The sequence below is a fragment of the Octopus bimaculoides genome, chromosome 12 (genome assembly GCF_046866305.1).
Source record: "Octopus bimaculoides isolate indiv1 chromosome 12, ASM4686630v1, whole genome shotgun sequence".
NCBI classification, from domain to species: Eukaryota; Metazoa; Mollusca; class Cephalopoda; order Octopoda; family Octopodidae; genus Octopus; species Octopus bimaculoides.
The window spans coordinates 62,820,887-62,846,694 of NC_142939.1; the positions used below are offsets into that span (position 1 = coordinate 62,820,887).

General features: G+C 34.1%; 1 long non-coding RNA gene across 1 annotated transcript in view; it reads left to right on the forward strand.

Annotated features, from left to right (window-relative positions):
- The window catches only part of LOC149133121 (uncharacterized), a 32,401-nt gene extending 8,219 nt beyond the window's left edge, over nucleotides 1–24,182 (forward strand). The window contains exon 3 of the long non-coding RNA XR_016243883.1: nucleotides 23,005–24,182. This is a non-coding gene — a long non-coding RNA (uncharacterized LOC149133121). The remainder of the gene's footprint in view (nucleotides 1–23,004) is intronic.
- The last annotated feature ends 1,626 nt before the right edge of the window (nucleotides 24,183–25,808 follow it).

Genomic DNA, 25,808 nt, shown 5'->3' on the forward strand with positions numbered 1-25,808 from the left:
GTAAGCATGTGTGCATGTGTGTGAGTGTGCATGTATTTATTCTTTTATTTTTTTACTTGTTTTAGACATTTGACTGTGGCCATGCTGGAGCAACACCTTGAAGGGTTTTAGTTTTAGTGTTCACAGAGGGATGCCATATTGTCACGTGATTAACCTTAATGCATGCAATTTATATGAAGTGACAAATGGGGTAATAGGGAAAAAAATCGGACATTTACAAGCAAGTTGTTAAAAGGGAAAAAAGTAACAGTAATAATAATAGTAAGAGAGAGGAAAGAGAAAAAGACAGACATATCAATGTGTATGCACGTCTATATGTGCAGTGAAATATAACATAAAAATAAGAATAATTTTTTCCCCTTTTACAAATATGTGAATCGTTGGCAATTTTCTTCTTCCATCTTCCCTTCTATTGGACTTTCATCATGTAACCACATGTGAATCGTTGGCAAGTTTCTTCCTCTGTCTTCCCTTCTATTGGACTTCCCTCTGTTTCTGAAGAAGAGCATCTGCTCAGAATGTTAAACCATCTTTCTTTCCTTCCCTGAGCATCTGCTAATACTTTACATGTACCACGTACTCGCGTTTTTTTTTTGTGTGTGTTTGTTCTTTTGGGGATTTACTATATACCACATGCTCACAGAGACCCCAGCCTTCTGACTGACTTTGGAGTATCTAATTCACGGAATTCTTTCTACCGTTGGATTACATTACCTTGTTCATTCGGAATACGCCATTTCTACACCTTGATTATATGTATATATATATATATATATATATATATATATATATATATATACATATAAGAGGGATGACCACTAAGTGGACATCTATTATGCTAGAAGAAGACAACCTATGGTCCGACCATCGATGGTCTTCTTTTGGCATCATGGATGTTCACTTAGTGGTCATCCTTCTTATATGTATGTAATATAATTTTTTCTGAATTTCTAGATTTTTCAATATGCTAGGCCACTGGTTTAAAATTGATATTGATTAAATTAATACTCAATTTTTCATTCACCCTTATTATTTAAATTGATATATATATATATATATATATATATATATATATATATATATATATATATATATATATATATACATACATACATATATATCTTTATAAAATCAAAATAAGCAGCAGGATATCAAGAGGTGATGCAGTACGACTGTTTAGAGTGTCTCCATTTAATTGAACAATGCAATCATTACATCAATTAAAATGCAGGGCTATCCTGAGCTGCATAAATAGATAAAAATTTTTAATCAGTTGGACACATTAATATAATTTTACTCAAATTCTCTAATAGAGCAAGAAGAGGGAGAAAGTCCATGTTTCTACTAATGTGACTCAGAATATACATCTTGATAGATTGATAGATAGACAGACAGACATAGCCACAGTTCAAATAAAGATTTTGTATTTGATGTAAACTTGTGAGTTGAAACAAATTTTGTTGTATATTGGGAAGGTCATTGCACCAATAATAAATACATGCACTAGCTCAGTTTCACTTTATTATTTGTTGGTTTGTTAGATATAATCAACAAATTAATCAACTGCTAGCTTAATCAGCTGATTTATTGTCACAAATGACAATAAAAGGACTGGCAAATAATAGATTGATTGATTAACTGAGTGATTAAGCAAGCAATCGATTAGTTAATAGGTTGAATAACTAACCAATTAACAAATAATCCTTTTTACTATAGACACAAGACCTGGTACTTATTTCATCAACCCCAAAATGATGAAAGGCAAAGTCGATCTCAGCTGGTTTTGAACTGAGCATGTAAAGAGCTAGAAGAAATGCTGCTAAGCATTTTGTCCAGTATTGAAATAGTTCTACCAGCTCACTGCCTTAACCAATTTACTAATAGTAATGAGGTGAAACTGAACCAGTATGCATTTATTATTGGTGCAATGACCATCTGAAGATACAACAGCAATAAAGTCTTAGCAGAGAAACTGAAATGAACCTTGAAGGAGAATTGACATAAAATTTTAATTGAAAAAACAATGAAAATAAATCTAGCAAGTTTGTTGTTTTATAGGTAATATTCAGTAGACCTATCCGTGGCACACATGCTTGAGTCAATTCATAAAAGCCGTGTCAAAGTATTGTCAAAAGCTATTTACTGAATCTCATTGGAGCCCACCTGCAAGGTTTAGTGTATTTTAAGAAAAATTGTATACACTACAAATTCCTCTTGGACAAAATACAGCTGGCAACAAACAGATTGATCTTAGTTTGGCAACATAACCAAAGAAGCATCAATCTTGCAAAGCAATTATTAACTTGCAATGGGTGCCTTAGCTACAAATTAGTATATTGTTTAGTTATATAGTCAATATTTTGTGCGCTAATCCACTTGTAGAAGACTTGGAAAATTGACAAAGTAATTTTTACTTTCCTTTATTCTCCAATATATTTTACCAATCAACACTATAGCTATATCATATTTTGTATCACCGGGTATTAGCAGACACTATTATGCATCATATATAAAATAAATAAAATAAATCTTCCAAAACCTGTGTAATTAATTATCATTAGAATCATAGAATAAAGTACTGTTGAAGCGATTCTTTTGACTGGAATATTTTTCCTAATGTCTCTTAATGCAATGATATTATTTATTATATCATTTATTTTATTTCTTGAAATAAATTACTTGAAGTCATTTTGATCTGAGGACAGCATGTGACAGATAGACTGAGAAATGGACAGATGGACAGAGAAATATAGCTCTTGTTACAATGTAGATTAGAATCTATAACAACTAGGACTTATACAGCATTCAAGGACTTTGTCCTATATTTTTCTACCTTGCTTTGTTCTCGTGATTTTTTTAGACTGTATTATTAAAGTGTACAGTCTACAGACTTATGTAAGTGTGTGAACTAAAGGGGATGAGATCAGCATGGAATGTTCGGCTTCTTTCAGAGAACAGAGTGTTTATTTAGATTATTCTTCTGTGAGTGTCTTTTATGGTAACCTCAGCTCAATCAATGACTTGTGAGAGAAATACTTAATAGACAGAAACTGTATGGAAGCCTATCAACGTTAGTGTGTGTATATATATGTGTGTATATGTTTACATATGTTTATATATATATATATATATATATATATATATATATATATATATATATATATATATATATATATAGGCACAGATGTAGTTGTGTGGTTGAGAAGTTAGCTTCCCAACAACAAGGTTTCAGGTTCGATCCCACTGCATGGCCCCAGGATTTATTATTTGTAAACCTAGTACTTATTCTATTAGTGTGTTTTGCCAACATCGGTTGTCAAGCGATGGTGGGGGTATGAACACAGACACACACACTCTCACACACACACACACACACACACATATATACTAGCTGACATATCCTGTAGTTCCCAGGAAAGCAGAGCTTATCCCTTGATTCCATTCTCATAATTGTTTCACTAATCCAATAAAAGCAATACAAAGTATGTAGCCCTTAAAACGGTTTTTGTGCATTTGCAGAGAATACCGAACTGTCTTACACAGGATCTTGTTTTTAGGAATTCCCAATAAGTTATGAATACCCAAACTGTGAAGTCAGTTATGTAATAACATGAAATTAGTTACCCGATAGTAAGAATTCAAATAAAGTGGCCCCGAAAAGGGCTTTAATGCATTCCCTGAGTATATAGAACATAGGAGGAAATACTAATAAAGTATATATACTAAAATCGTGAAGCATGTTACGTAATAACAGGCTAATCAGATATGAGATATTAACAATTCAAAGTAAATAACTCTGTAAAGACTTTTGTGCATTCCCAGAGAATATTACCCTCAGGGGCACTAGTGTTGGTATATTCGTGAATAAGTCACTAACCGAAATAAGTGAATCTATTGTTTAGGAAAATACTATTTACTTGTTTAAGAGATGTACTGGATAGATTTCATAAATAACTCTAACAGTTCAAATGCTGAGAAATAAGCATACTCAATTTCATTTTTACCAAATAATATAGGAAAATGAATGGGTTATTTCCCTTGGCTGTATATAAGGATACTTTCCAGGGGTGTATAGGTTATTTCCCTTGATTTTTAAAATAAAATATATTAGATATATATAAGGATCCCTTCTAGGGACTCTTTTATCGATTTTTTCAACAATCTGAGTATGCCATGAGGTTTCCAGACATGAGTTCTACTCATGTGTCAAGTTTCATCAAAATCAATAAAACAATACAGGAGGAGTTAGCTAACAACTCAATAAACACACCCACAGACAGAGTTTCCCACATATGTAGTAGATATATGCATATACATATATGTATATATACATACATCCATATATATATATATATAAGTTCAAAAAAACACAAAAACAATAACAAAAAAACAACAAAGTGAGGACGTGATACGAATAGTGTTATATATATATATATATATATATATATATGTATATACAAACAATATATGAGTATATGCATATATATGTACATGTATGTATATATGTTCATCTACATGTACATATAGATACATAACTGGGTACATGACGTGGCAAAAGAACAAGGACAAAATGGTAAACAAGGTGCAACAAACAAGCAGGCCACATAGAAACATCCCCTTTATCAGCTGCTACCATTAAAACTCCGGCGTTTCGAAGAATTAAGGCAGTACGCATCGTTAAAATTTGAATGAAATCGGTTGGGTAGTTCTAGAGTTTTAGGGATTTACAGAGACAGACAGACACACATTCTCAGTTTTATATATTATTAAGATATACCTTTCAATCTATCTATCTATCGATATTTTTGTCTGTTTGTCCATTTGTCTCACTACATATTTCATTTCTAGTTTATTTTTGAATTTTTTTTAGCTTTTCAAACCCTAACTTAGCGGATGTACAGGATTAAAATCAAAGAAAGAAGTTGTGTTTTAAAGACAATAATGTCAAATATATTGTTACCCAAGCATATTGCTTTAAATAGCTTGACAAATATCAATACAAGATAAAAATAAAAGTGAAACATGAAAATCAATTGGGTGGGGAGAGAAAGAGAGAATGAAGTGTCATAAGATTGTTTGATGACCCGGAATGAAGTAAAGATCGAAGGAGATATTGACAGAAACTTATTTGCATATAGCAAATGTAGTTACACAGAGACATTGTAGTTACTCAGAGACATCAGCAAATTTAGTTACTCAGAGACATTGTCTTCGATAAAAATTGACAGTTAAGCAGGGCAGGGTATGTGTGTGAAGGTATTTAGTATAGCATATCAACATCATTGTCATATTGTCATCACAATCATCATCATTATTATCATCATCATCACCATCATCATAATCATTGTCATCTTCATCATCGTTGTCATCAGTGTCATTAAGCTCACCACCATCGACATCATTGTTGGTAGCATCAGTTTCATGATGATGATCAACATCATTTATCATCATTGTAGTCATATCATCATCATCATCACCATCATCATCATATTTATCATAGTCATCATATTCATCATCATCATCGACACCATCATATTCACGGTTGTCATCATATTCACCATCATCATCATCACCAGCATCATCATCATCACCAAATTCATCATCATCACCAAGTTCATCATCATCATTACATTCATTATCATCATCATCATCATCCCATTTATCATCATCCTTCAATATTTTATCTCACGTCTTCCTGGGTCTCACTCTTCAACAAGTTCCATCCACTTAAAGTGATCAGCACTTCTATATGTAACTGTCTGTATACATAGTCTGTGTGTACATACATATATATGCACATATATACAGGCACATATTTAAACATATACATAATCAGCTAAAACAATCTTTAACAGTAATATATTTAGCGTAAAGTAGAAAAGCATAAAAAAACAAAGTATGAATTTTCTGATTACCATAACACAATTCCAGATGATTTGAATAAATACAATTTTCAGATTAATTTAATTCAATTCAAATTAATTATGCATCACAATTATGTATTTATACACTTGGTTGTGTTTATCTTAATGAAACAGCTGTTGAGCACAATTAAAGTATGAACCATATGCGAAATGTATGCTTTTATGTTTTTTTTCTATGTTTATGCTAAATAAATGACATAAATAATGAGTTCCATGTTTAGTAATTTAACAAGTTTAATCAGAAATACAAAATAGTAAAATAAAGAACATTAGATGAATATTATTTTAATTGTTTTTCATGTTTACATAGTTATGACAAGCTTATATTTATGGCTAAATATATATCTCTTTGCTTTGACATTTAGTTTCCATAAAGATTCAAAGGAATGATCTATAAAAAAAACAATTGAAAGAATGTCTTCTGCAGGAATGGTGGATTCCAATTTCTTGTTGACATTCTCATGAGAACTTACAAATGAAGTTATAAATAATATCGCACTGAACAAGATTGTGTCAGTTATGGATGTGTGAGTGTGTGTGTGTGTGCGTGTGCATTGTGTGTGTTTGTGTGCATAAAAACATACATATGTATAATGTGTATATATATGTATGTATGTATGTAATTATGTATATGTGTGCATATATATACACACACATATATATGTACATATATATACATTATATATATATATATATATATATATATATATATAAACACAAATGTGCTTATTATAAATATATGCCGATGTACATGTATACAAATATAATATATATACATGTGTGTGTGGTGCACGTATATATATATATACATACATATATGTGTGTGGTTGTGTGTATGCATGTTATAATCATCATTTAATGCCAGTTTTTCACACCATCATGGGTCAATGGAGTCCAATGAGTTGAATCAGAGCACTGCTCCTATCTCCGATATCTGTTTCGCATTATTTCTAGAACTTACAGAGTGTACTGGCTGCTTTTTGTGGCACTGGTGCTAATGAGGTTGCCATGTAACTCATAAGACAGAAAACACTCCCATGACTGAGTGGTAGTAGAAAAGGAGGTGACTTCATTCTTGGTGTTGAGAGCCTAAAATATGATAGAGGGACTGGAACAAGTGTCTTTTTGAAGAGGTAATGGCTACCCTGCATTATATAGGGATGGGTTAGGTGGTGAGCTGGCAGAATCATTAGCACACCAGAAGAAATGCTTAGTGGCATTTCACTTATCTTTATGTTCTGAGTTCAAATTCCGCTGAGGTCAAATTTTCCTTTTATCCTTTCAGGGCCTTTAAAATAAGTACCAGTTGAGAACAGAGGTTCAATGCATTCTCTCCTTAGTTTCCTGTACTTTTATACTCCATGTAAAAGTAAATTTACTTGTCAATATATATAAATATATACTTGTACATGTGTTTGTCTTCTGAATGTATTTAGGTTTTGCATTTATATATATATATATATATATATATATATATATATATATATATATCATTCGCCATGATAGATCGATAGCCACTACACATTCTTTTTTTTCACTCCTTGTTTCTTTTTGTGTTCCTTTCTGTGGAAGAGCAGTGTAGGCTGGAAATGTTAAAGACTTTTTCACTTCCCGAGTATTATACTAATACATCTGTTTGCTGTCTACACCACCTGTCTTCATCTTTTGTTTTTTTGTGAATTCTCCTTATATATATACATATATATATATATATATATATATATATATATATATATATATAGTCAATAAAACATATATCAGAAAAGAAGCACTCTCTAATATTCATTAGAGTGTGCTTCTTTTCTAATTAATGTTTTATTGTAATTATTACATCAAAAATTTAATTTTTGGTCAGACTCTGTATAGAGTCTGACGAGCTGACCAAAATTTTTGTGTGTGTGTGTGTGTGTGTGTGTGTGTGTGTGTGTGTGTGTGTGTGTGTGTGTGTGTGTGTGTGTGCGCGTGTGTGTGTTTGTGTGTGTGTGTGTGTGTGTGTGCGTGCACGTGCGTGTGTGTGTGTCCTCATCATCATCATTTAGTGTCTGTTTTCCATGCTGGCATGGGTTAAGACTGGAAGTGATAAGCCAGAGAGCTGTAGCAGACTCCAGTCTGATTTTAATTTGGTTTCTACAGTTGGATGTCCTTGCCAATGTCAACCACTCTAAGAGTGTAGTGGGTGCCTTTAGCTTGTCACTGGCATGAGTGCCTTTGACATATCACTGGCACAGGTAGCCTATACATGTCACTGGCACAGGTAGCCTATACATGTCACTGGCACAGGTAGCCTATACATGTCACTGGCACTGTCCATGACTATGATTTCACTTGGCTTGACAAGTCTTCGCAAGCACAGCAAATGTGTATTTGTTTGTAGATCTATTTATGTATATCAAGCCTAATTATGTTTATCTGCAACACCATCTCCATATCAGTTCACCTGGATTTCTCATACAGCTACACTTTACCCTGTGGACCTAGTCCTCAAAGACTTTGAGCATTACTGTTGACTACACACACACACACACACACACACACACATGCAAGCTCATATACATTTGTATATATGGTGATTACTCCATCTCCACAGATAACTGCTGTCTTCTTGTGCTTCCTTATTGATGACCTCTCAGATGACTATTCTGTCCCATTGCAAGTGTGCATGGTTTGAAGTATTGGTGACTGATGAAAGTTGTAAATCACTGTGCACTTCTAACTGGGGAGGTCTGCACATGTTGCCATGCTTCCATTGCCATAGGATTTTCACTTGCTGGAATGACAAATGAGGTCACTATATAGAGAAGTCTGTATGTCATTGGATTATAGTGATAAATCCTTGTACAACTTAAGTACTACTCACTGAGTCACAGAGATTAGTACCTAGTGACAGGCTGAAGTGAGCTGACCCACAAACACAAAACTGTAGGTTTTACCCGAGAGTGTTCTTCTCTTAGAAGGATGCTGTGACAGTAGCTAAGGGTTCCTCAATCCCAATGATTTTATTGCATACTCTGACACCAACTGAGTGTATTTCTGCACCCCTACACTCAGATTGTTAATTAATTCAGATGCTAGTTAACCCATAACTGAGACCCTGGTAGTTGCTATTATTTTGAGTCAGAATAAACCTGGGAACAATAGTAGCTAAGGGGTAGTTCCACACTCCTCAAAACACTGGAACCCCTAAACCAGAGCCCCGCTACAGGATGCAGTATAAATCACATATATATATATATATTTATGTATATACGTATGTATGAAGGCACATGGCTTAGTTGTTGAGGTATTTAGCTTGTGATTGTAAGGTCCTGAGTTTGATACCCAGTGGTGCGTTGTGTCCATCAGCAAGACACTTTATTTTCACATTGCTCCAGTCCACTCAGCTGGCAAAATAAGTTGTTCTTGTAATTCAAGGCCCAGCCTTGTCACATTCTGTGTCACACTGAATCTCCATGAGAACTACGTTAAGAGTATGCACGTCTGTGGAGTGCTCAGCCACTTGCACATTAATTTCATGAGCAGGCTGTTTTGTTGATCGAATCAAATGGAACACTCATTGTTGTCACTAACATATATGTACGTATTTATATATTTCTTTATGTATATATATATATATATATATATATATATATATTTAAATATTTGCACCTCTTCCATACCCTCTCCTCCGCATTATCTGGATGCATGCTCACACACAGATACACATACACATCCACAGTGTAATACATACACACACACACATACACAACATTACTGCTTTTTTTCTGTATGTATGTTTTTCCCCTGCTTGCACACATTAAATGACTCCTCTTCAGACCATCACCTTGCTACTCGTCCTGATCCTTTGTTTATCTCCAGCATCAGTCTCAGCCTCTTGAGATCAACCTTCACCTATTCCTCATATGTCTTTCTTGCTCTTCAGCTTCCACATGTTTACACAATGCATACACACACACAAGCACATGCACACACACACACACACACACACACACACACACACATTGCACATATATGTGTGTGTATATGTGTTTGTATGTGCATGTATGTGTATATATGTCTGTATGAATGTATGTATGCATATGCACACACTCATACATACATATACGCAAATATATCCTTATGTATGTTTTTATATATATATATATAAATATATATATATATATATATATATATATATACATGTGTACACATGCAAACTACTATGTAACATATACATAGTTCTATTTTGGTAAATGAATAGAACACTTCAGTTCGTATGCAATATAAAATATAACCAAGAAATAAGAGGAGAATAAATCAACTCTGCCATTATTTTATTGTCTATTTATTTATTATCAAAAGACACATCAACTAAAGTGGTATATTCAAGTGGTCTCTATTGTTGCCGTGTTACATTTTGATGATCGAAAGTATCTTGTTGGCATGATAGCAGTGAGGCATAGAGTAATGATACCATCACAAGGATTTCTCTATCTATAGTAAAAAAAAAATTTTAATTACAATAAAACCTCCACAGAAACTATGTGCAAGCATGTCATGTGTGTGTGTGTGTGTGTCTGTGTGTATGTATGTATGTGTGAATATATGTATATGTTGTGGTGAGAATCATTGACACCCATGGGGGATTGAAAGAATAGACTAACCAAACCCTTATAAAGAGCAGCATATTGGTTGAGACAGAGGTCAACAGGAGTCATTGAGTCAGTGTGTTAGTGTGAACTGTACTCGCACCAAACTGTAATTTGCCATAATAGTAGTTTTTTAAATTATTGTGTGTTGGTCCCATCACTAAAATGTGGTTAGGGTTCGATTCCCCTGCTCACAATATATCGAATGCAGATGTGCAGTATCAACCAGCTAGAGTTGATGTCTTTTTGGGGTTAAAAAATTGCACTAAAGTCCATTTGAGTGAAAAACAAGAATGCTAACAAGAGTGCAATGAAAAACAAGAGGGCTTAGTACAACAATTACCTTATAACATCTAGCAATGAGATGACAAGGATATAAAAGTGGTGACAAGATATTCCAAATTTGTGTTGGACGTTAAAATTTTATTTTTGGTATGAAATCAAAGAAAAAATCATTAACATAGAAGATTTATTGGCTTGCATGGTGCAGTTGCAACAATAACAGCAACTACAACAATAGCAACAGTTACTGGAAGTAATGATAAAGTCTGAAAATACTTCAGGTTCATTCTCGTCAGACGGTGTAGCACACTCAGTGGAAGAATTTATTTATAAATCAGAAGAACGTACTACTTTGCCTGCATATTTTAGAAAATACAAAGAAATCATCAAAGAAGAATGTAAAAATTGAAATGATGAAAAGGTGCAACTACTTTTAAGAAAGTTATCCCCTGCCGAACACAAAAAATGCTGTAATTATGTTCTGCCAAAGAAACCAGTTGAGATTTGTTTCGATGAAACAATTAAGTTGTTATTTAGAATTTTCAATGAAAGCAGTTCCCTGTTCAATACTTGTTGGCAGTGTTTAAATTTGGTTAAAAAAGATGATGAAGATTTTGTCACCTATGAGGGGGATAAGAAAAATATAGGAAAAAGGAAAAACAAATGTCAAGATCAAATGCATGCTATGGGTATGGAGGTTTACAATTTAGAAGTAATTCTCCTTTTAAAAATCGTAAATGTTTTGAGTGCGGAAAAATTGGACACAAAAGCTCACATTGTATAGCAAAACATAAAAAAAGTTCAAACAAAAAAATTGTAGAAAGAATGCACAGTTAACAAAAATTCTAAACGAGGCTCAGAAAAGAAAATTTGTGTCCATAAAAATAAATAATGTGAATATCAAATTACAGTTAGATACAAGCAGTGATATGATAATTAATACAGATGCATGGAGAAAAATAGGGAAACCTAGATTAAAGGAAACTTTGAAAATGGCACAATGTGCCATATAATTACCCATTACTAAGTCCAGAGGAAATTTTCACAAAGTTCAATGGAGGAAACTTTTTTTCAAAGTTAGACCTATCTGAAGCATATTTGCAGTTAAAAGTCGATGAGGAATGTTCAAAATTATGGACAATAAATACCCATAAAGGGTTATATGAATTTAATCGTCTTCCCTTTGGTATAAAGGTAACACTTGGCATTTTCCAAGTTATGGACATTATGCTTGCAGGTTCAGATTTTTCTGTAGCTTACCTTGATGATATTCTCATAAAAAGAGAATTTCAGGGTCAGCATGCTGAGCATGTTAAAAAGGTCTTTGAAAGAATAAAAGATTATGGGTTTAAGCTCAACGAGGAAAAGTGTGAATTTTTTATGCCAAGAATAAAATATCTAGGGTAGATTATGGATGAAAATGGATTCAGACAAGACCTGTCTAGGATGAGTGCAATAAAAAATATGTCTCCCCCAACAAACATTACAACATTACAAGCATTTTTGGGGCTCACAGATTACTACCAGGTATACATACCGAATATGTATGATTTAAGAGCACCATTGAATAACTTGTTAAAAAGAGACATTAACTGGAACTGGCCGGACAAATGCCAAAAAGCTTTTGAAGAAATTAAAAACGTCTTAACATCGAAATTGTTGTTACCATATTTTGACCCGAATTTAGAAATAGTAGTGGCAGCAGACGCTAGTGAAAGAGGTATTGGAGCTGTGATCTTACACAAATACGAAGATGGTAGCCTGAAAGCAGTAGCTCATGCTCCACATTCATTATTGTCAGCTGAGAAAAGTTACAGTCAAATATGATAGCCATCATATTTGTGGTAAAAAAATTCCATAAATTTATACATTGATGAAGGTTCTGTCTGCAGACAGACCACCACACATTATTGTCAATCTATGGATCAAAAAAGGGTATCCCCACACATTCAGCCCACAGATTGCAGCACTGGGGGACAATCCTACTGAACTACAACTTCAAAATGGAGTATTTGCCATCAAAAATATTGGGATGCACAGATGGTTTGTCAAGGTTAATACCAAAATACAATGAACCATTAGAAGACAAAGTGATAGCAGCGTTTAAAGCCGAAAATGAAATAAAAAATATATTGTGCAATTTTGTGCGTGAATTGCCAGTGACATTGGAGGAAACAAAAATTAAGGCAGAGACAGACGAGTTTATCATAAAAATGAAAAAAATAGTGAAATCAGAAGAAACAGATAAAAAAAAAATACTTGTGGCAAATTTGTATTTGATATGTGATAATGTGCTTGTATATGCACAGAGGGTCATAATGCCTACAAGATTGAATGTTAAAGGAATTCCACACTGGACATCCAGGAATTTCTAGGATGAAGTCACTTATGAGGAGTTATGTTTATTGACCAAAAATGGATTTAGTTATTGAGAAATTGGTAAAATCCTGCAGAGGTCGTGCTCTTGCAGTGAAATCACCACCTATAAAATTTCAACCTTGGCCCAAAACCGATATTATATGCAAAAACCAACTTAACGAATTTTTCATTTAAAATACAATTTGAACGAAGTTTAAGGTTAAAATAATAAAGATAGGATTAGCACATATCTAAATGATGCAATAGTTTAAGCTAGAATATTTTAGACTAAAAACGTTTATTTAAAAGAAGTCCAATGAAAATATTGCGTAAAGAATAGGAATGGAAATAAAAATATGAATGAAAATATTATTATGAATGAAAGATTAAATTTTATATAACTTGAGTCATAATAAAACAATTAACGATATTGTATAATCAAAGAAATTAAATAAAAATACAAGCTATTTATCGCATAAAATAGAAAGAAATATTAAACAGTATTAATGGAAAATATTTCAACCCTAATCAAATCGAAGTCTTAGTTTAGGCTAAAATGATACTCTTACTTCTAAATAATTTAGTGTTAAATAAGACACTTGCCTAAGGTGCCACTCAATGGGACTGAAACTGGAATGATGTGATCGGGAAGCAAACTTCTTACCACACAGCTATGTTTACTATGGACTTCCCATAATGTACAGCAACTGGCCAGAGTTAGCTTAAGTGCACATACACACATGTGCCCCGACGAATTTCTTTCCTCAAAATTTTCAGAAACATGGATATCTTTTAATGTAATTTTCTCTGAAAATGCTTCAGATGGTGTAGATATGGTATAGATTTTAATTATATTGGAATTTGTTGTGATTATAAATTTTTCAAAGACAAAATAGTGTGATGAGTGTCAGTATGTAAGTGTGCACTCGCACTCATTTTTAGTTGCATGTTAAATCCTGGATATAATGGTAATCTACACACTTTGAAAGGTATTTGTCGAAATCTTCATTCAAAAATACCTATTTCTCTAAAAGTTATGAGGAAACAGAGCTGGCCTATATAAAATTTCTGAATCACCTCTCACCATGCTGAATACATTTTTGTTTTTACAATAAATTCAGATATAATCAGAATTACCACCATCTGAAGCATATTTATTTAAAATTTCATTAAAAAATATACATTTTTATGGAAGTTATGATGAAAGAAAGTTGGAAAGTTGATGGGGCATATTTGTGTATATATGCCTATTGCTTTAACAGAAATAATACTAACATTACATTGCCATTATATACCTACTCGCTTCATTTTCATTTTGCATGTAACAATATTTAATTATATAACTTCATGTTATATATAAACAAAAAATATACTTCTTTCATTTAGTTTGCATCAAAAGAGTGTTGAGAATGTGAATGACTCGGGTTCAATTTTTTATGATACATAGACATAGATAGGATAACTGTATTTATGATGAAGTTGTGTTTAGTAACAAATACTAACTGTATTAATAAGCACTGTAATGTGTGTGTGTGTGTACGTTTATATTAACATTTATCAGCAGTATTAAGGTAGTAGCTTTTCATTGCTTTATAAATGCATGTTCTTTTAGCATAATTGCATTTCATCTTATAGTTCTACTTTACATTTTCCTTTATTGATGTTAGAATTATTGCATGTTGCATGTTTTGCCAGCAGCCTTCCCACATGCATACCATATATATATATATGATTGACTTCTAGTTTCCTTCAACCAAATCCACTCACAAAACTTTGACTGGCCCTGAAGCCATAACCTTAGATGACACAAGGTGCAGCACAGTGGGAATGAACCTAAGACTGCAAAGCAATTGTTGAGAAGCAATCATAATAATAACACAGCCACAAAGTATTTTAAACACAAAGAAGAAAATAGAAAACCAAAACACTGCAAGTACCAAAACTGTACAGAGCTGCACTCATTAGGGCAACGAGAGCATGCAATAAATACAAGATCACTTTACAGTAATGATGACATTGTTGCAAGTTATATTTGGCAGAATCATTAGCATGCCTGGCAAAATGCTTAGTAGCATTTTGTCCATGTTTACATTTTGAGTTCAAATTCCTCAGAGGATGATTTTAACTTTCATCCTTCTGGGGTCAATGAAATAAGTAGCAACTGAATTGTTTTAATTGGCTTACCCCTCCTCTGAAATTGCTGGCCTTGTGCCAAAATTCGACACATTTATTATTATTATTATTATTTTATTAGGCAAGCTGGCAGAATTCTTTGCATGTTGGGTTAAACGCTTAGCAGTATTTTGTCCATCTTTACGTTCTGAGTTCAAATTCCGTTGAGGTCGACTATGCCTTTCATCCTTTCAGAAGCAACAAGAAAAGTACCAGTCAAGCACTGGGGTTGATGTAATCAGCTATCTGCCTCCCCCAACAGTTTCAGGCTTTTTGCCTTAAGTAAAAAAGATTATTAAAGCTGTGAGCTTGTAGAACCATTAGCATGCCAGACAAAATGCTTAGCAGCATTTCTTCTGTCTTTATGTTTTGAGTTCAAATTCTGTAAAGGTCAACTTTATCTCTCATCCTTTTGGGATTGATAAAATGAGCACCAGTTGAGCACTGGGGTCAATTTAAGCAACTAGCTCCCTCCTCCAAAATTTCAAGCGTTGTGCCTGTAGTTTAAAGGTTATTACAAGTTACATCCCTTTGTTTCTGATGGCATTCATTAATCAGGTAGGTTTAGGAAGAGGAGGTCATCTGATTATCTTTCTCAGTACAAGAGAACTGACAGAGAACTAGTGAGTTGGTGTTGGAAGAGAGGAAGTGATACTTTGTATGTATGTGTGTTTGTGTGTCACTGTGTGTGTGTATATCTCTGAAGGTATGTAGCTACAGTTTCTGCATACGTCAGTATGTAATGTATTTGTTAGTGTATGTGTGTATGCTTGCGTATATGTCACAATATTTGCATATGTCAGTATCCATGTATGTGTTTATGTCATAGCATCTGTATATAACAATATGCATATGCGTTTGTCATTGAGTGTGTGTGTGTGTGTGTTCAGGCATGCTCACGTGGATATGTTTAAATGTACTTGTATGTGTGTATGTGTCCAATTGTCAAATGTCAAATAAAAATGTGTGTGTGTATATTTATGTGTGTGTGTGTGTGTGTGTGTGTGTGTACATATATATATATATAGATAGACAGACAGACAGATAGTGTCATGTATTTGTAAGTAAATGTATGTGTTTTGTGAATATCAGCATGTATTTGTGTGTGTGTTTGTTTGTTTGTTTGTTTGTGTGTGTGTGTGTGTGCTCGCATTCACACACGTGTGTGTTTGTATATGTGCGACATTAACAAACCATAGCGAGGCAGTTGGACAGCCCTGACAACTAAGTGCTATGGGATGCTGTGAAACTATGCATATCCTATTTTCAGTTAATAGTAATGGCACTTAATCTGATGACATACAGCTAAATATACAATCACTACCATCACTAAAATTACCATCACAGCTAACCCCACCGCCACTACCATCACCATTATCACACCATCAACACCACCACCATCAACAACACCACCATCACCACTATCACCTACTACCACCACAAACTTGTATACAACTCCACCCACCAACCTAGCATAAAACAAATAAGCCACTGCTTGTGAAAAGGCAACAAATAAAAACCAAATATGTAATCACCATCTAATTATAATTAACTATAAATAGCAGCACAGAAAACAGCAACCTGAAATTTGGGCAAATGAATATTTTATAAACTGTGAGTGTGTGACATTTCACTTTTCTAGTTTTGATTCCAACAGCCAGCTTGTTGCTATCACAACTAATAATATACCGACCACCCACTACCACTACCACACAATTAATATACCATCCAACCACCCATTACCACTTTGTTGCTATTGCAATTAATATATCAGCTACCAGTCTGTTGCTATTGTAACATTAACCACCAGAATGCTGCTATTGCTGCCACAATTCCAACCATCAGCCACCAACTACCAGCTAGTTGCTAACTAACATACCACCCACCAACCACCAATCTGTTGCTACCACAACTAATATATTAATCACCAGCTTGTTGCTAATGCAATTAATATGCCAACCATCCGCCACTAACCACCAACAGCCTGCTTGGTGCTATCACAAATGTACAAACATACAAACATTCATACATATATACATGCATACATACATACATGATAGCCGTCCACTCGTGACCGAGGAAGACCATTGCTGACCTTCAGGAACATTGTGTGCTCTAGGACTAACTTATATTTTGCATTTGTGACTCCGTTGGTGGCTAATGAGCCCTGCTCTTGACAAGCATACATGACTGCAAACATTGCAGACCAAGCTTTCCCCATTCACTATATGAGCCGTGCACTTTCACGCAGCTCACTTAAGTTCTTCACACTGGATACATGCTCTCTCAAATGTGTCGATCCCCTCCTTAACCTGCTTCCTCCATCTGTGGCGATGACAGGCATTGTTCTCCCAGTCAGTGTCCCGCATATCACAGGCCTTTAATGAGGACTTGACACAGTCCTTAAATCGCAGCCTTGGTTTCTGCCGGAGTCTCCTTCCATTCACAAGTTCTCACAGAGTGATTCAGCATGACACAGAATGTGATAAAGCTGGCTATTTGAATTACAAGTATAACTTACTTTTGCCAGCTGAATAGATTGGAGCAATGGGAAATAAAGTGTCTTGCTCAAGAACACAAAACACCACCTGGAATCAAACTCACGACCTTATGATCAGAAGCCAAATACCCTAACGACAGAGCCTGCACCTTCTTGCAAAACCAAGTAGAAAAATTAAATATTCTATGTTTGTCTCTTATTGCCCAGAAATCAAAAGTGACAATGACACCGGGTGTGGGTCAGTGTTTCAGTTTGGATGGGACAGGTCAGACTGACACAAGAGAAGAGACTGTTTTGTTATTTCCTACATATTCTTCAAAGATGAAGACAGTTAACTGAAGATGTGGGTGTTGTTATCATTTAATCATTTATTTATTTTATTTTCATCTTTTAAATCATGAAAAAGTCTATTGTTTCTACATAATAATTCTTTTCATTTTTTTCTTTTTTTTATAGATTTAACCTTGTTCTGGTCTAATTTAGTTTAAGAAACAGTTTGGTTTTGACAATTTCTAATTGTAATATCTTACAATCTTCACTTTAGGGCTTCTTTTATTTCTTCCTTTTTTTTTTACTTTTATTCTGAGGTTTTTTTGTCTGAGTTTTTTTTTTGCATCTTTTTGGTTAATTTTCTTATCTTTAGATTCCTTCCCCATTCTCAGTCTCTGTTTTGTTTTGCTCATCTATAGAAAATAAATGTCTTTCTTCTTCGGTGTATTACATACAATCCATTTTATTCTCACTGATCACTGCAGCAAAAACACAAAGAAGTGATATGCAAAATTTACCTGATTCAATATTATTCAAAGAATAGAATTCAAACTGCTGCTGCTGCTACTGCCATTACCATTGCTGCTGCTGCTACTACTGCTATTGCTCCTAGTGGTAGTAGCAGCAGTGGTGGTGATAGTAGTGGTGGATGGTATATATGCTTTCATTTCATTGCTTCTGTTGCTGTCTCTCCAGCATCTTTCATGTTAATGAATTGCCTTGCATTTCTTCCAACTCTTTATGTTCTGAGTTCAAACCTAGCCAGGGTCAACTTTGCCTTTCATCCTTTTCAGTGTCAATAAAAAAAGAAATCATCAAGAACTAGGCTGGTGTCAATGGTATCAACTGATCCCATTTCTTCAAGATTTCTGGTCTTGTGCCTAAACTGGAAGCCATTATTATGCCTCACAAAATATCATTTTTAGACACTGCGTATGATGATATGACTTCCTTTTATTATGACCTCAAATTATTGGAGCTCTCTCTCTCTCTCTCTCATCCTCTTTCTCTTTCACTCTCTCACTCACTGGCTTGCTTCTGGCCATCTGTAACTTTTTTAAACTGATACATTCTAACAACCAAGCATCCACTGTTCTGGGATTTAAACTCTTTCAGTTCTGAATAGAATGTATTCATCATCATCATTGTCGTCATTGTCATCGTCATCTTCATCATCATCATCATTTTTTAACGTCCATCTTCCATGTTGGTATGGCTTGGATAGTTTAACATGATCCAACACATCCAGTGACTGTATTGTACTCCAGCTGGATGCCCTTCCAAACATAACTGCTTTGCATTGTGTACAGGGTGCTTTTTCTTTCATGGCACCAGCACTAGTGAGGTAGCCATGTACCTTACAAGACTAAGATTCCCTTTGACTGAGTGAGACAACAATAGAGAAGAAAGTGGCTCAGTACTAGAAGATGAGGGGTTAAAGTATGAAAGAATAAATAATACATTATCTATTTTCTTCTCAAAATGACTATTTTATTTTATTTGTTCAACATATAATAAACTCTTTTCTGACCCCAGTTTACAATATAATTTCTAATTTTGCTATTCATATTTTGTAGTTCATCACACTTTTCAGAAAACATTAGGACATTACTTTAATTTTCTTTATTTTTGTTGTTTTGTCTTTCATCAGTTTTTATTCTATACAGACGACACTCACTCTCAATGGCATGTTCCACATCATTAAATAAAATACAAGCATATTGAAAAATAAATAATTAAGGTAAAAAAAAAACATTGATTGTATTATTATTATTTTTCGTTTCTGTAGAAAAATAATTTCCTATTCAGGAAGAAAATGTTGAATTTTTTTGAAAGAGTATTATTTGTCTTGCAATCAACAAGGAAGATATCAACACTATCTGATAAATAAATAAATAAATAAATAAATAGAGAGAGAGAGAAAGAACGGGAAAGAAAGACAGAAAGGAAGGAAGAAAGAAAGAGATGAAAGAGAAAGACAGATAGTGAGAGTCACTAAAGGATTTTACAGTTCTATGGAGTTAGTTTACATTTAACATGGAATTCCAGTCTTTGGAATTGTACAATTCAATTATAGTCAAATATAATGAGAGAGAGAGAGAGGGTGGGGGGAGAAGAAGAAGAAGAAGAAGAAGAGGAGGAGGAGGAGGAAGAAAGATAAAATATTTTGTTTTGTCTTACAAATTTTTAATCATATAACTCGTAAATTTGATTTTATTGAACAGATGAAATTGTAATCTGGTTTGAAATTCAAGAAAGAAAGTCTGTGGAATAATTTTGGAAAACATTTTGACCTTAAAATAAAATATAAAATGAGACAGCATGTGTTGATGCATAAATAATATTATTAGCCTTGTGGCAAGCAAACATTGCTGATTTGGCTCCTTACACAGTCGTCGTCGTCATCATCATCATCATCATCATCATCATCATCATCACCATCACCATTACCACCACCATCATCATCATCATCATCATCATCATCATCATCATCATCACCACCACCACCACCACCACCATCATCATCATCATCATCATCATCATCATCATTATCATTATCATTATTATTATTATTATTATTATTATTATTATTATTATTATTATTATTATAGAAGGTGGTGAGCTGGCAGAATTGCTAGCATGCAGACCAAAATGCTTAGTGGCATGTTGTCTCTCTTTATGCTCTGAGTTCAAATTCTGCCAAAGTCAACTTTGCCTCTCATCCTTTCAGGGTCAATAAATTAAGTAAACATTCCTTCCCTCAAAATGGCTGCTCTTATTAAAGTGACTCATCTCCACCTCCTCCAAGCTGCTCTTGTGGCAAAAAAATACAATTTGAAATAATTCTCATCTTCATTATTGTTGTTATTATTATTACTATTATTGTTGTTGTTATTATTATTATTATTATTATTATTATTATTATTATTATTATAATAATAATAATAATAATAATAATAATAATAATAATAATAATTATAATAGAAGGTAGCAAGCTGGTAGAATCGTTAGCATGGCAGGTGAAATGCTTAGCGGTATTTCATCTGTCTTTTCGGTCTGAGTTCAAATTCTGCCAAGGTCGACTTTGCCTTTCATCCCTTTCGGAGTCAATAAATAAAGTACCAGCTACACACTGAGGTCGATGTAATCAGCTAGTTCCCTTCCCAAAAATTTCAGGCCTTCTGCCTATAGTAGAAAGGATTATTATTATTATTATTATCATCATCAATAAAGACAGAATCATTAGCATGTTGGACGAAATGCTTAGCAGTATTTCACTCATCGTTACATTCTGAGTTCAAATTCCGCAGAGGTTGACTTTGCCTTTCATCCTTTCAGGGTTGATAAATTAAGTATCAGTCAAGTGCTGGGGGTCGATGTAATCAATAATCCCCCTCCCCACAAATTCCAGGCCTAGTGTCTATAGTAGAAAAGATTATTATTATTAACATATACACTCAACAGATTAGACTGTTGGAAAAGAAAACATCCTAACATCGGGCTACAAGTAACCTTAGATGTCAAGAACCCTCTAAAGTATCCTAGCTGTCCCTAATAACCCTAGTTTCTGGAGCTGTACTAAACTGGGTTTTATGCCTAATCCTCTATCCATCTGCTCAGATCTTTAGGGATAGTTCCCAATGTACCTATAACTACTGGGATACATTTTACTGGCACTTTCCATAGTCTCTGTAATTCAATAGCTAGGTCCTGATACTTTGTTATTTTTTCTATACTTCTCATAATAAGGTTTTCATCATTTGGGACTGTAAAGTCAATTATCTGGCACTTTCTATTCTCTTTACTACTACTACTACTACTAAATCAGGTCTTCTAGCTTCTATTATTCTGTCAGTCTGAATGATAAAGTTCCGCAACGTCTTGTATTTCTTACTTTCTAGTACTTTACTAGGTTCATATTTATACCATTTATCAGTATGTTCAAATCCTTGCTTTCTACATAGCTCCCAGTGGATTACTCTCTCTAGGTTGTTATTTCTTTTCTTGTATTCTTTTTATGCCAATATGCTGCATTCACTTACTATATGAGTAACACTTCTCTCTTTTGATTTGCATAATTTACATTGGGAATCTAGCTACTAACAAACTTTTTGTCTTGCTCTTCAGCTTTCCTTTCTGCAACCATAACCATGTCTCACCACTACTATTTGCTGCAACTATCTTTGGGAATCTACCATGCAAAGGCTTCTCCTGCCAGTCAGATAATTTCTGTTCTTTTTTCTGGTTTTCAACTTTGTTTGGGTTTTTGGTTTCCCTATGTCTTGCTGTGATTCTAACAGCTTTTAATAAACTTTCTTCACTATTACCTACATAGGAGTTTATATCTATTCTGGCTAACTCCACACAGTCTTCTTTTGATATTAACTCTCTTCCACCTTCCTTTCTAGATAAGTATAATCTTGCCCTCTGTTGAAGGGTCTTTATACATGATGACCTTGCTGGTGCCCTGTGAAAAGTAACCAGTATATTCTGTAAAGTGCTTAGTGTTAGGAAGGGCATCCAGCTGCAGAAACCATGTCAAAGTAGATAAAAGAGCTTGGCATAGTCTTCTGGTCTGCTGGCTCCTGTCAAACCATACAACCCAGGCCAGCATGGAAAATGGACACTAAATGATGAAGATGTTTTATTTTATTATGGTGGAACTTAAAGCAGATAAAGCTATACAAAATAGCATGTGGAATATTGGGTTAAAAAAACCTCTTGGACAGGAAATTTTTCTTTGCTTAAAACATATGTACTATCATTATACCAAAGCAAGTCTTCTGAATTTTCTCTATATTTTAGAAACTTTGTTTTTACGTGTGAGAACAGTAGTTCACTTACAATATAAGAGCTTTAAATTTTATTTCAGAAACCTTGATATGAAGTGTATCACCTTACAGTTGGAACTTGAAGTAGATAAAGCTTTGGACAACAAAATGGAAAATATTGGGTTAAAAAATACCCTATGACAGAAAAAAGCTGTTATTGAAGAAGACAACATTGCATAACCTCATTGAAGGATTGTTTTTGTGCTCATGAATTTGGTACAGTTTTTGTGTAACACACTTTCTTCCTTGTCCTCCATGCAGCCACCTCATCAAGCTGAGTGCAGTTATATCCACACTAATCATTGTTTTAACCATTCACAGAAGTTACTGACCAATACACTCTAACCTAAACGCCAGACCACAAATATTTTGCCTCCCCATATTCTCTAATATGACTACAGTAGTTTCTCAGATGCTGATCTAGTGACCTCAACTAAAGTACTCTTGACTCACTCCTCACTGATATTGTCTACCCTCACTTGTTAATATGCACTTGTCCAACCTACTAGAAATAAATTCCATCAAACCACATCCTACTGTCCTAAGAAAAGGAATGAAACACTCGCTGATTTTGATTACAGTTCTGCTCAACCAGAGCTGTTCTGGGACTAAAAACAATCACAATGTCCACTCAATATCTGCCATCTCTAAATCCCTTCCTGCAGCCTTCAACATGCAACTATTTATAAGGAACATTAACTGTATTGATCTCACTAACCTCAGAGGACCTGCAAATGTCATGGTACAGCCCCCATGTGTAACCTGAACCCATTGGTACCAAATTTCTTTTGAGACACACTGCCTTACCTTCAATTAATTTGAAAATAATAAAGAATTTAGTAAAATAACTTTTGTTATCATTAGGGTAGTGTTTGGAGCAGAAATTGACATGAAATTTTGATGGAAGATTTCAATTTAGATCATTTTAAAACAGGAGCTTTGTATCCCAGAACCAGTTGCAATCTCAGATGAAGTAGAGAACATATATGCTGATAGTATCATACAATATTTAACCCTTTGTTACAGACTTTGAAGAATTTAGTAAAATTGTTTTGACATTATTAAAGTGGTGTTTGAAACACAAAATGACATGAAATTTTAAAGGAAGATTTTGATTAAGATCATTTCAAAACAGGCTATAAATATCACAGTACCAGGGGCAATCTTAGTTTGATTTTTAAAAAATTTTCTCAGGTAAATAAATTTCCAATGACTTCAGCATTTAATACCATATTTCTGTTGGAATAAATTGTCTTTGTTTCAATTAATTTTGAAAATAATCAAGAATTTAATAAAATACTTTTGTTATCATTAAGTTGATGCTTGGAACATAAATTAACACGAAATTTTGATGGAAGGTTTAAATTTAGTTTCTATCATAGAACCAGGAGTGGTGGTCTGAGATGGGTTGGCACCAAAAGGATAAATGAAACTCTTCAGCTGAATCAGAATTAAAGTACAATCTGTATGATAGGCTGCTAAACAGTTTCATGGGTTGGGGCTGTCATAAAGATACCTGCCCAAGATGTCACAAAGTAGGATTGAAACTAAAAAAAGTTACTGAGACTGTTAGGGTTGTAACTGTTATTATAGTTTAAGAAATGCTATCCAGATACTTAGCTAAGTTGGTTAGTGTTTGGATCATGTTCAGAATGTCAGGAGTTCATTTTTTGGACTGAACAGCATGTTGTTTCCTTGAGCAAGGTACTTCATTTCACACTGACCAAGCTGACTCAACTGAGTGTTGGTGCAGCTCTCTCTCTCTCTCTCTCTCGATCGTAGTCACATTGTGGTGTGCCACTAGGTCAAAGAGCAGCATAGTCTATTTTTACTCATAATTTGTTAGTGGATTGATAATTTCTCATTATTGACTGCTTGATGAGAAATCTGGCTTCACTCTGTACATATTTTAAGCCTGGTTCCTATTCCAGTTTTGGCAGAATCACTACGATACAGGTATATAAACAAACCAAAATCAGTTGCCAGGCAACGAGAGATAAATACACACACACACATATATATACACATACATAATATGCGCACACACGAAGGGTGTGCAGTTACTGTCGACCAATTTTAGTCACAAGACATTCGCTGGCCAGAGGCTACAGTAGAAAACACCAGGACAATACTAAAGGCAACCATGCAGTGGTTGCTTTTGGGATTGGTTATAAAGAGACCTTATTAAGCCAAACAGTCTGCGCCTAGAAGCACTACTTCCATGGCTGAAATACCAGTAAACATACACACGTAACGTGCACATATGTATATAATAGAAATGCTAGAAATAGTAACAGTAATAATGATATTGCAAACATGCATATGTTTCTGCGTATCTATCTATATATGTTTAGATAATAAATTACAAGGCCAATATATTTTACTGCTGAACACGCTAGCAGTAAAATTTACTATATACATATATACGTGTGCGTTTGTTTGTTTCAACCACCGTTTGACAACTGGTAGTACGTTGTTTACGTCCCAGTAACGTAGCGATTCGGCAAAACAAACCAATAGAATTAGCACCAGGCTTTCAAAAATAAGTACTGCAGGCGATTTGTTCAACTAAACTCTTCGAGGTGATGATGCCCTATGACGGCCGCAGTCTAATGAGTGAAACAAAAGCTAAAGAGATACGCAAGACACAAAGTTATTACAGAGTTACCGTTTCCTGAGTGCGAATCTCAATTAGCGTCAAACTTTTAAATAGAGGACTACGATAACGCTTAATTATAGTCATCTCTTTCCGCGATATTTTGCCTTTAATACACCAACTGGGAAAGTAAGGAAACAATATTCAACTCAAAAATATTAGAAAAAGTCACCAAAATACGATGGAAGC